Source organism: Bidens hawaiensis, unplaced genomic scaffold (genome assembly GCF_021521415.1).
Source record: "Bidens hawaiensis isolate Kalapana, Puna unplaced genomic scaffold, B.hawaiensis_p1.1 tig00035095_1, whole genome shotgun sequence".
NCBI lineage: Eukaryota > Viridiplantae > Streptophyta > Magnoliopsida > Asterales > Asteraceae > Bidens > Bidens hawaiensis.
This window is the reverse complement of record NW_027505351.1, coordinates 22,003-36,023: the sequence shown is the minus strand read 5'-3', so window position 1 is coordinate 36,023 and position 14,021 is coordinate 22,003.

Here is a 14,021-nt window from a genome sequence, read left to right as displayed (position 1 = left end):
TAAAAACTTCGAGATGGTAAGACTTAGATGCACTCAAACCAGCACACCACCACATGTCCATCTTTTTACGAGCCTAGAAATAGTTAAATACTTTAGGGTGATATAAAAAAAGAAAAAAAAAGCGAAATAAAAAAGAAAAAAAGAGAGAAGTATGTTTTGAAAGTTATGTGTATTATCAAAAGTTGTTCAAGAGAAGCAAATGCTTGTGAAGAAAGTTATGTATTGTAAAATGCCAAAGAAGATTTCTTTAAAGTTAGTAAAAGAGGCCAAAGTTGCACATACTAGACGGGACTTAGAGTTTACGTGTTACCAAGGGGATAGGGACTCTGAGGTTATACTATTGGGGCTCGAAGGTTCTTAGTCAATAAATATCAAATTAGGAATTTATAGGACAAAGTCCAATAATATTTAAGAATAGCTCGTACGACCTCCACATGACCATTCATCCATCCAAATTTCACCGAGTGCATCTAATTAGTACCATCAACGAGTCCTTGGCTTATGGTGATTTGTCAAGCCCGTTTGCTTTGACTCTAGTTTTTTTAGCTCTCTTTGTCAGAGATAGGGTAGTTGTAGCCGTGGTTTTTGAACTTAAAGCGCTTAATGCAATTGGGGGCTTGATAGGCTGGTGGCTGGGTTTAAGTGGACAACAATATCGGCAATCGCAGTTTTTGCGTTTATATGTGCTTAAAAGATAACCTATATGTTTTGAAAACTTGTCTTGAATTCTGATTCCATTGCAATATATATATTTTTCATGGACGAAAAATGTTTAAGTGTGGGGATATTTGATATGGTTTAAAATATACATGTTCTTATATAAATATTTCCTACAGTTTCAAGTATTTTGAGCCAGTTTTTATTGAATATATTTCTATTTGGCTCATAATTGGATTTTAAAGTTTAAATTTTTAAATGAGCTAAATAAAAGTATTTATGTTAAACTTGAGACAATGGCATCAAAGTAGTAATTAGTAGAATAAATTGTCACATATTTTGTGGAGTTTCATGTTCACATGCTTATTAAAAAATAAATTTCCACGTTAACCATGCTCCAATTACTTATGAGTTTTATTTCTTTATAAAGAGCAGGAGAGCTCGTTGAAATATTTCAAATTAGCTAATGATTGGTGGGCCCACAAGAAAATACAAAGAAAGAAAAAAGAAAACCCTACAAGATGATTATTATTATTATAAAGAGAAAAGTGAACAAAAGAAGAATAATATACGTATGAGATGGGTGGACTTAAATAAACAAAGTATTAATTTGTTAGTTTGTGCTAAGGCTAGATATCATAAGAAAATATAAGTCGGTGACAAATGGATTCACCAAGACGGGCCCACGAGTTAACAACAAAATAAAAGATCCATGAGATTTAACTTTAACCTACTGCTAGGTAGAGATGGGAAAAAAACCGGTTGGTGAACCGGTTCAACGGTTTAAACCGAAAACCGGTTTTTACAAAAACCGGTTATTTAAAAACCGGTTTGACCGGTTTAGTAACCGCCGGTTCGTATATCGGTTACAAGTTCTAGAGAAAAAACCGGTTACTGAACCGGTTATGGAAAAAACCGGTTAATTTTAAAACCGGTTATTATGAAAAAACCGGTTATTAACCGGTTATTTTAAAAAAAAACCGGTTAATTAAAAAAACCGGTTATTAACCGGTTCTAACCGGTTTCTAAGCCGGTCCTAACCGGTTAGACCGGTCCGAGTTTTGCACCAAAAAAACCGGTTAATAAACCGGTCCGGTTATTTAAAAACCGGTTTTTTTCCAGGTCAAGAAAAACCGGTCCGGTTATTAACTGAACCGGTTTTTTTAAAAAAACCGATTTGTGCACCTCTACTGCTAGGGTATTATTATTCGTGAGGTTGGTGGGCGTCTCCGGTGCAACAACAGTAGCCAAAAAGAAGAATAAATAATACACATAATTGGTTTTGTTGAAGATTTTGTGGTGTAGTTGTGCGAACAGAAGTCAACGAGAAAGAAAGCAAAGAAGGATATTATTATTATTATTATTATTATTATTATTATTAATTTCTCGGCTACTTTTCACAATTGGTTGGTTTTATTAAACTTTTATTATGAATTACTTTTGTGAACTTTATATTAGTTTTGTTTCGTATTTTATTATGAGTAGCTAAGTACTTTAAACTACCTAGGTTTTGGTTGAGCACTATGTTAGATTTGATGGTTTGACGAACTATTATTTGACGTTGGTTGATTTAGTATTACGGTAAAGTTTTTAATTGGTTTGTTCATGATATTGTTGAGTAATTAAATCTAGTTTATTATTATAATATTTATTCCACTTGTGTTTAATAATATTTGGTGTTTGTTAGACACATGATTAGGTTGTTTACTTTGTGTTTTCAACTTGTTTTCGGTTTATGGTCGAAATAACCGTAGGAGTAATTTATAAAAGTTTATTAGATTTTATTGTTCTTTCACTAGAGAGACCGGGAGGTGATTTAGTGTTGTGTCATCTTTGTCTTTTGCGGGTTTGGGTAATAATTGCACGGGAGTGAGTTATCCTAGGTCCCTAAGATTATTGTGATACAAGTTGTGTTCAAGTTAATTAAAAATACCCTCTTTATATTAATATATATTGTATTCGAAGAGACCGGGAGGTGATTCGGGTTTGGGGTACCATAATATTATTAGGCAAAGTGAGACCGAGAGGTGATCCAAACCTTTAACAATTAAGCTTCACATGTCATTAGAGTTCTAGGGCGTCGTTGGTGAGGCCGGGAGGCGATCTAGCGTACTTTAGTGGTCTTTAGTGTCATATTTTTAAGATATTATTTTTCAACCAAGTCAAGTTCGTTAACTATTAATTTAACTAGTGGGATTCCATTACCTAGGTAGTTGTTTCTCATATTTTTTTTAAAACCCGATTTTTATAAAGATTTTATTTTTAGTTTAATTATTAATTACTTGAGTTTTATTAGTTTAATTAATATAAAAAAATTATAAAAAATCAAAAGAAAGTCGAGGTTAGTAATCTTTTAGGTTTAATAATAAGAGTTTACCCATAGTGTCCTAGGTTCGATATCCGTTCTTACTTGCTAGCTACATTGCGTCCGGTACACTTGCCGATTGTGTGTGGTTTTTTAGGTGAATTCGGTAAAACTTGGTTTTTAATAATATATACGTTTTTCACACATCAAGTTATCTTTGAAAATTACAATTAATGATCAAAAGTTTCAAGAAATTTTGAAATATCGTTCAAAGATAACCGAGCTTGAGAATGAGGTTCTTGAGTTAAAGAACAAATTTGGTAAATTTCGAAATTCATCTTTTCTGTTGAATGAAATTATTAAATTTTCTGGAAAACAAAAGGATTCAAAGAAAGGTATAGGTTTTGTTGAAATTCCACCACCATTTCACAATGATTATAAAATTAATCCTTTTGCTCCAACTGAGGAGGATGTTATTCTTAAAGAGCCTGTGATTTCAGAAAATTGTAAACATAGTAAGTCTGAAACTGTTAAAACCCAATCTGTTTCTCAGAAATCTCATGTTCAAAGCAACAAAGTTTTTGTTGAAAATTTTGACAAAGTTATCATTGAGGATGTGTTTGAACCGGAAATTATACACAAGAACAAGAACATTCCAAGTCCTAATCACATACTGTGTGAACCTCATGAATTTGAGGAGGCTGTGTATGGTTCGCACACAACTAAGATGAAACAAGATGTTTTTGTCAAACCAGTGAAGGCTAAGAAATCAGAAAAACCCAAAATTTCTGATGAGGATTTGTTGCGTTTCATATATCCTAATGCATCTAAGCCATCACCTGCTCGTGTGTTTAAGTTAAAGGGGATGGACACAACGTTCACCGAGAAAGACATTCCAATAAGTATCATTAAACCTAAACTGACTGAGAGTGTGTTTCACAATGAAACTTCCAAGGTTCGTGAACTTGAACGTCAATATTCTCAAGCGAAAACATCATTTCCATCTAACCCATTGACTAAAGCAAAGCAGGTTTTAAAACAAGCTAAGAAAATTAATTTTGTTAAGTCAACTGGGACAGATACATTGAAAAGTTTTTCTAACTGTTCTAATTTAGATTTTTACTTGAAAAAGAAATCTGAATTATCTGATGAGTTTGCTAAGAGCATGACCAAAAATGTGAGTCGTCATCAAACTTCTGAGTCATTCGTTCCAACTATCTCTCAACATCATCGTGTAGAAATGCGAAGCTGTTTTCTTTGCGGTCAGCAGGGTCATGTAGTGAGGAATTGTTGTCAGAAGAGCTATCAGAATCTTCATCCTTTTTATCATGGATCATTCCAAACCAGTTCCTTTGGTAAAGGAGATTCTGAAACGACCTGTGTCGTATGCTGATGATACTCATATTATGTTTTCAAACATACATCCTCGAAAAGTTGTTCTTGTGAATGAAACTCATGGTTCCGTTAAACCTAAGTTTATTCCTACTGAACCATTATGCAAAAATGTTAATTCAAATGTGGTTCAAGCTGCATATCTAAGACGAAAGTCAAAGAAATCAGTAACTTATTCTCTAGTTGATGAACAACAATTGAATGCAACTAAAGGTAACTTTTCTCAAGGAAACCAAAAGGTGCCCAAGACCGAGGCCTGGGCTGCCTTTTTAAACTAATCATTTTCTTTTGTGCGTAGGGTTCATCAAAGACCATTTCTGGTGAAAACTGGATCATGGACTGTGGATGTTCTCGTCATATTACTGGAAATCTCAACCTCTTATCAAACGTGAGAAATATTCAAGGGGGTTATGTGGCATTTGCTGGGAATTCTGGGGGTATGATTACACAGGAAGGTGATATTTCAAATGGGAAGATTACTTTTGAAAAGGTTAACTATTGTGATAAAGTGGACCATAATTTATTGAGTGTGTCGCAAATCTGTGATAAGCAATACACAACAGTATTTACAGATAAAGAGTGTCTGATTTTGAAACCGGGTTACGTAATTCCTGAGGACATGGTTGTCATGCGATCGCCTCGATCAAATGGTATTTATGTCTTAAATATGAATACTAAAGTATCTACATCGATCAGAAACGTGTTTTGTCTCGAAAGCAACCGAGAAAGACTCAGTGCTTTGGCATCGAAGAATGGGTCACATACATGTTCGAAAGATAAATTATTTAATGAAAAACAATCTGGTAGAGGGGTCGTCGTTAAAGAATTTTAAGTTATCCGATCACTGTGTTGCTTGAAAGAAAGGCAAACAGAAGAAGAAATTTCACCCATCTAAGTTATTAAATTCCATTGATACTCCGCTTGAACATCTTCATATGGATTTATTCGGTCCAGTGAATCGTGCGAGTATTTCCGGAGACTGGTACTGAATTTAAAAATACTGTATTGGGTTTCTTTTGTATCCAAAAGGGAATTCATCGAGAATACAGTGCCCCATATGTACCACAACAGAACGGTGTAGCTGAAAGGAAGAATAGAACGTTGATTGAAGTTGCCAGAATGATGCTTGCTGATTCAAAGCTTCCTGTCCAGTTTTGGAATGAGGCGGTGAATACGGCCTGTTATACACTCAATCGAGTTCTAACTGTTAAACGACTCAAGAAGACCAGTTATGAATTATTGAATAATCGTAAACCTAATTTAAAGTAATTGGAACCATTTGGGTGTCCGTGTACTATGTTGAAAAAGGATGTTGGAAAGCTTGATGAAAAATCCATTGAGGGTTATTTCTTGGGGTATGCGTCTCCTAAGAAAAGGTTGTTTAACTTTATGTCTGGTTGTGTTGAAGAGTGCTACCATGTTGACTGTCAAAAGTACACTACTCCTCCACAAGGGAAAGGTCCCGACTGGATGTTTGACTATGATGGCTTATTTAATTCATTCACTCCATCAACTGATCATCCAGATAAAGATATAGTTCGTGCTTATTTTGAAGAACATTTGGAAATTCCAAGGTTCGCAAGTTCAAATGATGTTGAATCTCCAATTGCTGATCCAATTGAAGAACCTGATAATGAGTCTTCTGTTCATTATGATATAGCTTCTACTTCATCTGATGATAATGCAATTGTAGATCAAGTTATTGAACTTGATAGTGATGTTTCATCTCCTGAATTGGGTGAACATTACACTAATTTATTTGAAAATGTTGCTGTTTCTGAAAATCCTACACTCAGGATTCATAATTACCATCCACAAGAAAACATTATTGGTGATCTTGATGTAGGGGTTCAGACACGACATCAAGTTGCTTCTTCAAGTGACAATAATGTTCTATGTGCTTATGCTGACTTACACTCATCTGACATTGCAACTGTTGCTAAATTCACTTTCTTTTTATCCCAAGTTGAGTCTACAACTCCTCGTGTGGCTCTGCAAGATCCATCTTGGGTAGAATCCATGTAAGAAGAATTACAGTAATTTGCACGTTTTGGTATTTGGGATATTATTAACAAACCTGCTAGAGTTAAGAAAGCAATTCCGACTAAGTGGGTATATAAGTGTAAGAAAGATGATCGTGGGGTAATTGTGAGAAATAAAGCACGTTTAGTGGTACAAGATTTACATCAGCAAGAGGGTATTGATTACACTGAAGTGTATGCTTTAGTTGCAAGATTAGAGTCGATTCAAATCTTCCTGGCATATGCTACTTACAAGAATATCAAGGTGTATCAAATGGATGTTAAGAGTGCTTTTCTCAATGGTGAACTTCATGAGGAAGTGTTTGTTTTACAGCCTCCTGGCTTTGAGGATCCTGTTATCCTGACCGTGTTTACCGATTAAACAAGACATTATATGGTCTACATCAAGCCCCGAGAGCTTGGTATGACACACTCGCTGACCATCTGACGGATAACAGATTCAAACGTGGAACTGTTGACTGCACTTTATTTTATAAAAATATTGGTGATGATCTTCTGCTCGTTCAGATTTATGTTGATGACATAATATTTGGGTCTACAAACAACACGTTGTGTAAGGAGTTCGAGAAGTCTATGCAAACCAAGTTCGAGATGAGCTCGATGGGAGAGATGAATTTCTTTTTAGGGTTGCAGGTTCATCAGTCTGCGAAGGGAATCTTCATTCATCAGACAAAATATGTGAACGACGTCTTGAGCCGATTCAAGATTACTGCCGGAAAAATCCCTTCTACTCCTCTTCTCGTGGATCACAATTTATCACCGAATGAATTGGAGGATACCGTTGATCCGACCCTCTATCGTGCTATGATTGGATCTTTAATGTATTTAACTGCTTCTCACCCCGACATAATGTTTGCTGTTTGTTTGTGTGCTAGGTACCAAGCTAGTCCCCGAGTGACTCACCTGGCAGTGGTCAAGCGTATTCTGCAATATCTAAGGGGAAATCCTGACATCGGGTTATGGTACCCTAAAGATGATAATTTTGATTTTACCGCTTACTCAGATTCAGATTATGGGGGATGCAAGATCAATTTCAAGTCTACTACAGCGGGATGTCAATTCTTAGGAAACCGGCTTGTTTCCTGGCAGTGTAAGAAGCAGACAATGGTCTCCACTTCAAACGCCGAAGCTGAGTATGTTGCAGTCTCGAGTTGCTGTTCCCAGGTTTTTTGGATACAACAACATCTTCGCTACTACGGTTTGAAGTTTCTTACTACTCCAATCTTGATTGATAACTCTGCTGCTATTAGTATCACCAAGAATCCCGTACAACATTCTAAAACGAAACATATCGAAATTCGATATCATTTTATACGAGATTGTTATGAAAAGAAATTAATTGATCTTAAGAAAGTGCACACTGATTTTCAAAAAGCCGATCTATTTACCAAAGCGTTTGATAAAACACGTTTTCATTTTTTGCTTGTTTTAAATGGATTGAAGACCCTTACTGAGATCCTAAAGTTAGGATGATTATCTTTATTTTTAGTTTTGTTCTAGTTTACTATTTTTATTTTTAGTTTTTGAATTTCTAGAAAATACAAAAATATTGTGATTTTTGTTTGAATAGATAAAACCCAAAAACATTAGAAAACTTTGAAAAATCAAAGATATTGTGTTCTTTCTTGTTCTATTATTTGAAAACCCAAAAAACATTTTAAAATTTGAAAATACCAAAAAGATTGTGATTTCAGTTTGTACAAATAAATTCTGAAAAAGGCAAAAATAATGTGAATTTTCTTGTTTTGTAAAGAAAAATCCGAAAAAGACAAAAAGATTGTGTTTTTAGTTTGTAAAGAGAAAAACCAAAAAGATTCTTGCTTATGTTCGCTGAAAATTATGTCATTTGCTTCTATTTTGAAGGACATATACTTGTATATGTTTGGTCCTGATAATTTCTTGTAAATCTTCGGGTTAGCCATATACCTGACAAATGGATAGTACATGGGGCGTTCGTTAAGCTTTCTACTTTATTTTTAGCTGAAAATTTAGTCAGTTATTTAAGTTTGTGAAGCATGCCTGCATGTTTTGGTCCTATTATCTACTTGTAGATAGATATGATAGCCATTAATTTATAAACTTAAATTAACTGGGGCAATTTAAATCATTTTGGTTAATGCTCCTCAAAATTTTGAGTTTTTGAAACAAAAAGGGAAAATGATAGTACATTGATTATTTGACCCCAAATCCAGAAAGAAATAAACTTAATAGACTGTGTGCTTAATCATTGGTGCATTGATAGGTCTTAAACAAGCTGTTAGAGTAAAGTAAGTGATATAAACTTAAAGAAAAGCCAAATTGAAAGAGGTGTTAGTCTCTAGCAAAAATCTCGGTGAAGATGGTAGAAATGTAATAACCGGTCATACTCAAGCCTTATAGTTGTTGATCACCCAAAAATATAATAAATCAAATAACAAGCGTTAGGATTTTGGACACTGTGATTATTTATGCGGTTTAATCATCTGGGTATTCATAAGAATGAATATTTCACTCGCTTTCTAGAGCAAACCCAAAGTCATTAAACTTGATCACCGCTGTACTTTGTACAATCTAAATTACTTACTTGATCAAAATCCGTTGTTAGTCATACAATTGTTCCTCCCTTGCGTGAGTCTCAATACCAATAAGAAACGGACCCCAGGGGATACAATGTATGTAATCCGACAGATGGACTCGTGCATACTCACTCACGGTAAAGGAAACTTGATGCATTGCTCAAAATTTCACAATTGGTATCAAAAATTTTGATCAACACTATAATGGTTTAAGTCAAGTTGGGGTGATTTGGCAAAAATTAAATTAAGCTTGAACTGAGATTAGGGGTTGATAGTTTCTGATATTCTGTACGCTAATTGAACCATAAATCATATCACAAAAACGCTCGAAGCTTTGTTATAAGATTTAAGTGGACAACAATATCAATGACCGACTTAACGCCAGTAGTAATATCGCTGATATATAAACTGTGATGGACGGGCATTTTGGCCAATATGATTCCCTGCTAAAACTCAACAAAAATACAAAAATATTTACCGCTTTTGATAAATCATTGACAAACACAAAAATATTGTCAAATTTTTATGTTCGGATGCTTATTTGTAGATTCATTCTTTAATTTTTACAAAATATCAAAAATATTTTACTCTTCTTACTTTATATATTATTTAATATTTTAATTTTTGTTTCGTAAGAGTGAAACGGTCTTTAAAGTATTCAATTATCGGGATAAAAAGGTTCTCGATAATTTATTTAAGTTAAATATTTTATTTATTTAATTAATTCATTTATTTATTTATGTTAAAATTAAATAAAATGTTTAATTCGTTAAAAACTAATTCGTTAAGTATGGATAACGAACTGGGTGATTCTTTAGCGAACTAATTTTCAGTTCGCTCACCTAATTCGCTTCCGCAATCTGTAACGAATCATCTCTACTTCGTTATACATATTTAACGAATCAAACAAGTCATGTCTTGTTCGCTACTCTAAGGCAACGAATTGGAATATCAAATTACCTAATTTTTTTTTTGAATAATTCAAACGAATCGCTTGATTCGTACAAAGAGTACCTTGGGTGGCGTGTTAGGCTATATAAGACAAGAAGCACGAACAGTTCTTCACTGTTCGTCTTCTTCCCTCACCCTATAGTAATCTTTTTCAAATATTTCTCTGAAATTCGACTTTCAAATTTCGACATTTCAAGAATATCATTGTGTTTCTAAGGTATAGATGATCACAGCGATGTGATTTTCGTAAAAATGATTGTGTATTAATTAACTAATTATGGACTTTTGTGGTCTAAGGATTTTCCGAGTTCATAAACCCTGATTTATTTAAGATATATTGTGTTAATGTAGGTTATTTATGATTCAATGTGATCGAAATGCGATTCCGATACCGTTGGTAGACTTTAATCGAAGATTGATTCTAGTTTGCCGGGTTGATTGTGTTTACATGGTTTCGGGGTTCTTGTTTACTCTGGTTAACCTAAGTCTTTTTTGAGTCTCAATCTCAAAACCATGAGCTTAATAATGTGTTTCCGAGTTGAATACGCTTAATGTTTTGATTATCCGGCGATAGTTATGAACTAATTGAAGCTTGATTCGCGTTGTTGACTATCGGTGTTCATCTTAATTTTGACTTTGACTATGCGGGTCAAAGATTAAGTCTAATTTATTGACCATTCGTTATCTTTAGCGAATTGGAACTGCTTTGTGTCCAATTCGTTAAGGAAATACACGAACGAGCTCAGCGAATCTGTTTCTTAACGAATCAAATTTGGATTCGCCAAATCTGTCACGAACTAGACTTCAGTTCGTTAAACTTGTATATTTGATTCGCTGTGTCTCTTTCGTTAACTTATTTACCTGATAGCGAATCGCTTGATTCGTTACTGGATGGTAACGAATCAGAGTGATATTTAAACGAATGACATTCCTTTTTAATTAACATTTAACTTAAATAAAGTAATTCAACTATCTAAACGCGTAAATAAATTGAATACGCCATTTATAAATAACTATTGGTGCTAAATGCATATTACGTCTTCACATTCCTTATATTCGTTCATATTTATACAGTTAGAATGGCTGATCAAGTAAATCAAGATCCACCGTTTTCCGATCAAGGGCAACAAGATCAACCACCACAAGGGCAACCACCTCAAGCACAACAAGAAGCTGTTGTTTTATTACCTTCTGACAAAAAGCACAACATATGTGTTTATGTTGACTCAGATGTTGCTGATATTGCTACATTTGGAGATATGTTGGCTTTTCTAAGACGGTCAGTGATACATTATGCCATTACTGCTCGACCTAAAGTGTATCTGAGTATTATCAGGCAGTTTTGGGCTACTTCTGAGTTTGTGGAGATGGAAAATCATATTCGAGCAACGATTAATCAAACTCCCATTATAATTGATGTTGAAGTAATTCGGCGTGTGCTTCGGTTTGATGATAATGACAACAACCCGAGTGAATTCGACAAGAAACTGGTCAAGGGTTTGTTTTCACGTGTGCGTTATGGTGGAGATATTGATAAATCTATGTTGAACAAGAATGGTTTATGCCCACCATACAAGTATCTTCTCCATGTTCTCATTCATTGTATGAGTGGTCGTCATGGCGGTTTTGATGAATGTCGACTCAGTTTGCAATCAGCCTTTGTAGCGTTAATTTTGAACAAGCCATTTAACTTCTCTGAGCTCGTATTCGATCATTTGAAAGAACAAGTTCAGCAGTCAATTCAGTCGAAGAAATTCTTAATGTATCCTCGATTCTTGCAGTTGATTATTCAAGATTTGATAACTAATTTAGCTATTGATCAGACCTTGGTGAATGATGTGCTCCCTATGGAACATATGACCGCCGATACCGTTCGTCGAATGTCGCTTTATAGAAAAGGGAGGCCAGCAGATAAACAAATGATTGGTCATATCATTAATCCTAACTATGTCTGTCCTCCTGCCGAACGTTGGATCCACGACGACTCGGATTCCGAACGTGAAGGGGGAGAAGGTGGGAATGATGATGATGGGAATGATGATGGTAATGATGGTGATGGTGGAGCTGGTGATGCTGCCTTTCAAGAGCAACAAGAGGCAGTAAATGCTGCGTTAGCTGCCACCATTGCAGCTCAACAGGAACGTAAGAGGAAAGGGAAAGCGGTGGCAACTAAAGAGCCATCGAAGAAAAGACGTGTTTCAGCAGGGGCTGGGGTAATTATTGGTGTTCCGCCACCACGTAAATCAACGCCTCAACGCTCGGTAGTGCCGCCTACTACTAGCACTCCGATGCTTACATTGACAACGACGTTAGTGTCCCATGAAAGGATTGATTTAATCCCTCAAATGGCATTATCTGAGATACCAAGGCCTCATGCTACATTATCTACTGCCCCTTCAACACCATCAATGAGGCCTCCTCCTCCTCGTCCTCTTACTCCTCCTCCTTCCAGTGATGTCTCTTTTATAAGAATTACTCGGCCTTAGGGACTGATTCAACCTGTTCATCCATCACTATACAACTTGCCACCAAACCGTCAGACTGAGATGCTGTTGAATCTTCTCCACCTTTATGAAAATCAAATGGCAGATGACCGTCAGAATCAAGAACGTCTTATAGAGAATCAACGATGGATGATGAGTTATATCTCATTTTGTTAGAAGGAGACTAAAGCGCTGCGAGCTATTGTTGAGTCTCAGGGGGTGAAAATGAAAGAACAAGAAGAGTTGATCTTACAGTTGACTTGCAAAGAAGATGCCCTAAAGAAACTCAAAGATGATGATCAAGATCCTGATGAGTTTTCTGCAGGAGGTGAGCCTAAACAATCGCACGGCTCATCTTCCGGTGCTGGTACTAGTGGTGGTGAAGACTCTGGCAAACAGATTATTATATATCAAGATCCAACAGTCTCTAAGCCAATTGAGATGATTGCAACCAACACTGTGATATTTTTAGATGGTTCGGGGGTGGTTAGAAGTGTGGTGAACAGAGATGAGTTAGAGGTTGGTGAGTTTGTCGATAGGTCTTTGACACGGGAGCAGATTTCCATACTGCTTGGGTTGAATGACGATCAGTTGACTGCTTTAGAGACTGAGCCTGATGTCGAAGTGGTGAATGAGGAAGGTATATCGGATGATCCGTCAATTCAAATGAATACGGACTTTATTTATGAAGATGAGGATGTTGAGATGGATGATGTAACTGCTGAGGAGTATCCTGACTTGTTTCAACATACAAACGTTGATCAAGGTGCTCCTGTGTTCGATGAGGAAACGTTCAAAATTGCTGAGGATGAATTGGAAAAGGTTTTGAAGTGTAAGCGAACAGTTCATTCACTTGAAGTCATAACTGATGATGATATTGCAAGATGGTTCAAATGCCAGAAAGTGGGTAAAATTATCAGTGCGTATCGATATGTTGATCAAGAACGGAAAGACACTACTGCTGCATGGGTTAAAGAAAACCAAATGACCTCCTTCAAGACTGTTTCCAAGGTACACGGTGATATTGTCTCATGGCTTTATGATCCTGAGCTTAAAGTATGTATAATTAAGTGGGAGAAAGGGATCCAGTTCTACGAAACGATAAAGGATGTTCTTACTTTACCGCGATGGGATGTTCGTACCCTCGCGAGACGTCCATTTGTCAATCGTGGGGGTTACCGAACAGCTGAGTGGTTTCATCAACACTTACTGTTCGAGGTCAATCATGGCTTCAAGTTCTTCAAGCCCCAGGTCCCGAGACACAAACGCGTTGATGAGATTGATCCAAAGACTGGCTGGAGGAAACTTGTCCTTAAGGTAAAGCCGCCGAAGACGATGAAGCGGGTTCATGTGAAGATGATGCCCCAACAGATGCATCTCACGTTCAACCGCTGGTACTATGACAATTGTACTGGCGAGGCGGTCATTGTCCTTGGTAAAGGACTGAAGACTAAGCTCATCAAGATAATCGACCCGATGTGGTTGATTAATTTATCTGAGACCGACAATGACGTGCTCCACAGGAAACAGATTCTGATCGAACGCAATGAAGACTACGACCTGGGTATGTAATTCCAGCGCGTTGTGCGTGTATATCATGAAAATGGAATTCATAGTTGCAGAGACTGGCAGTCCA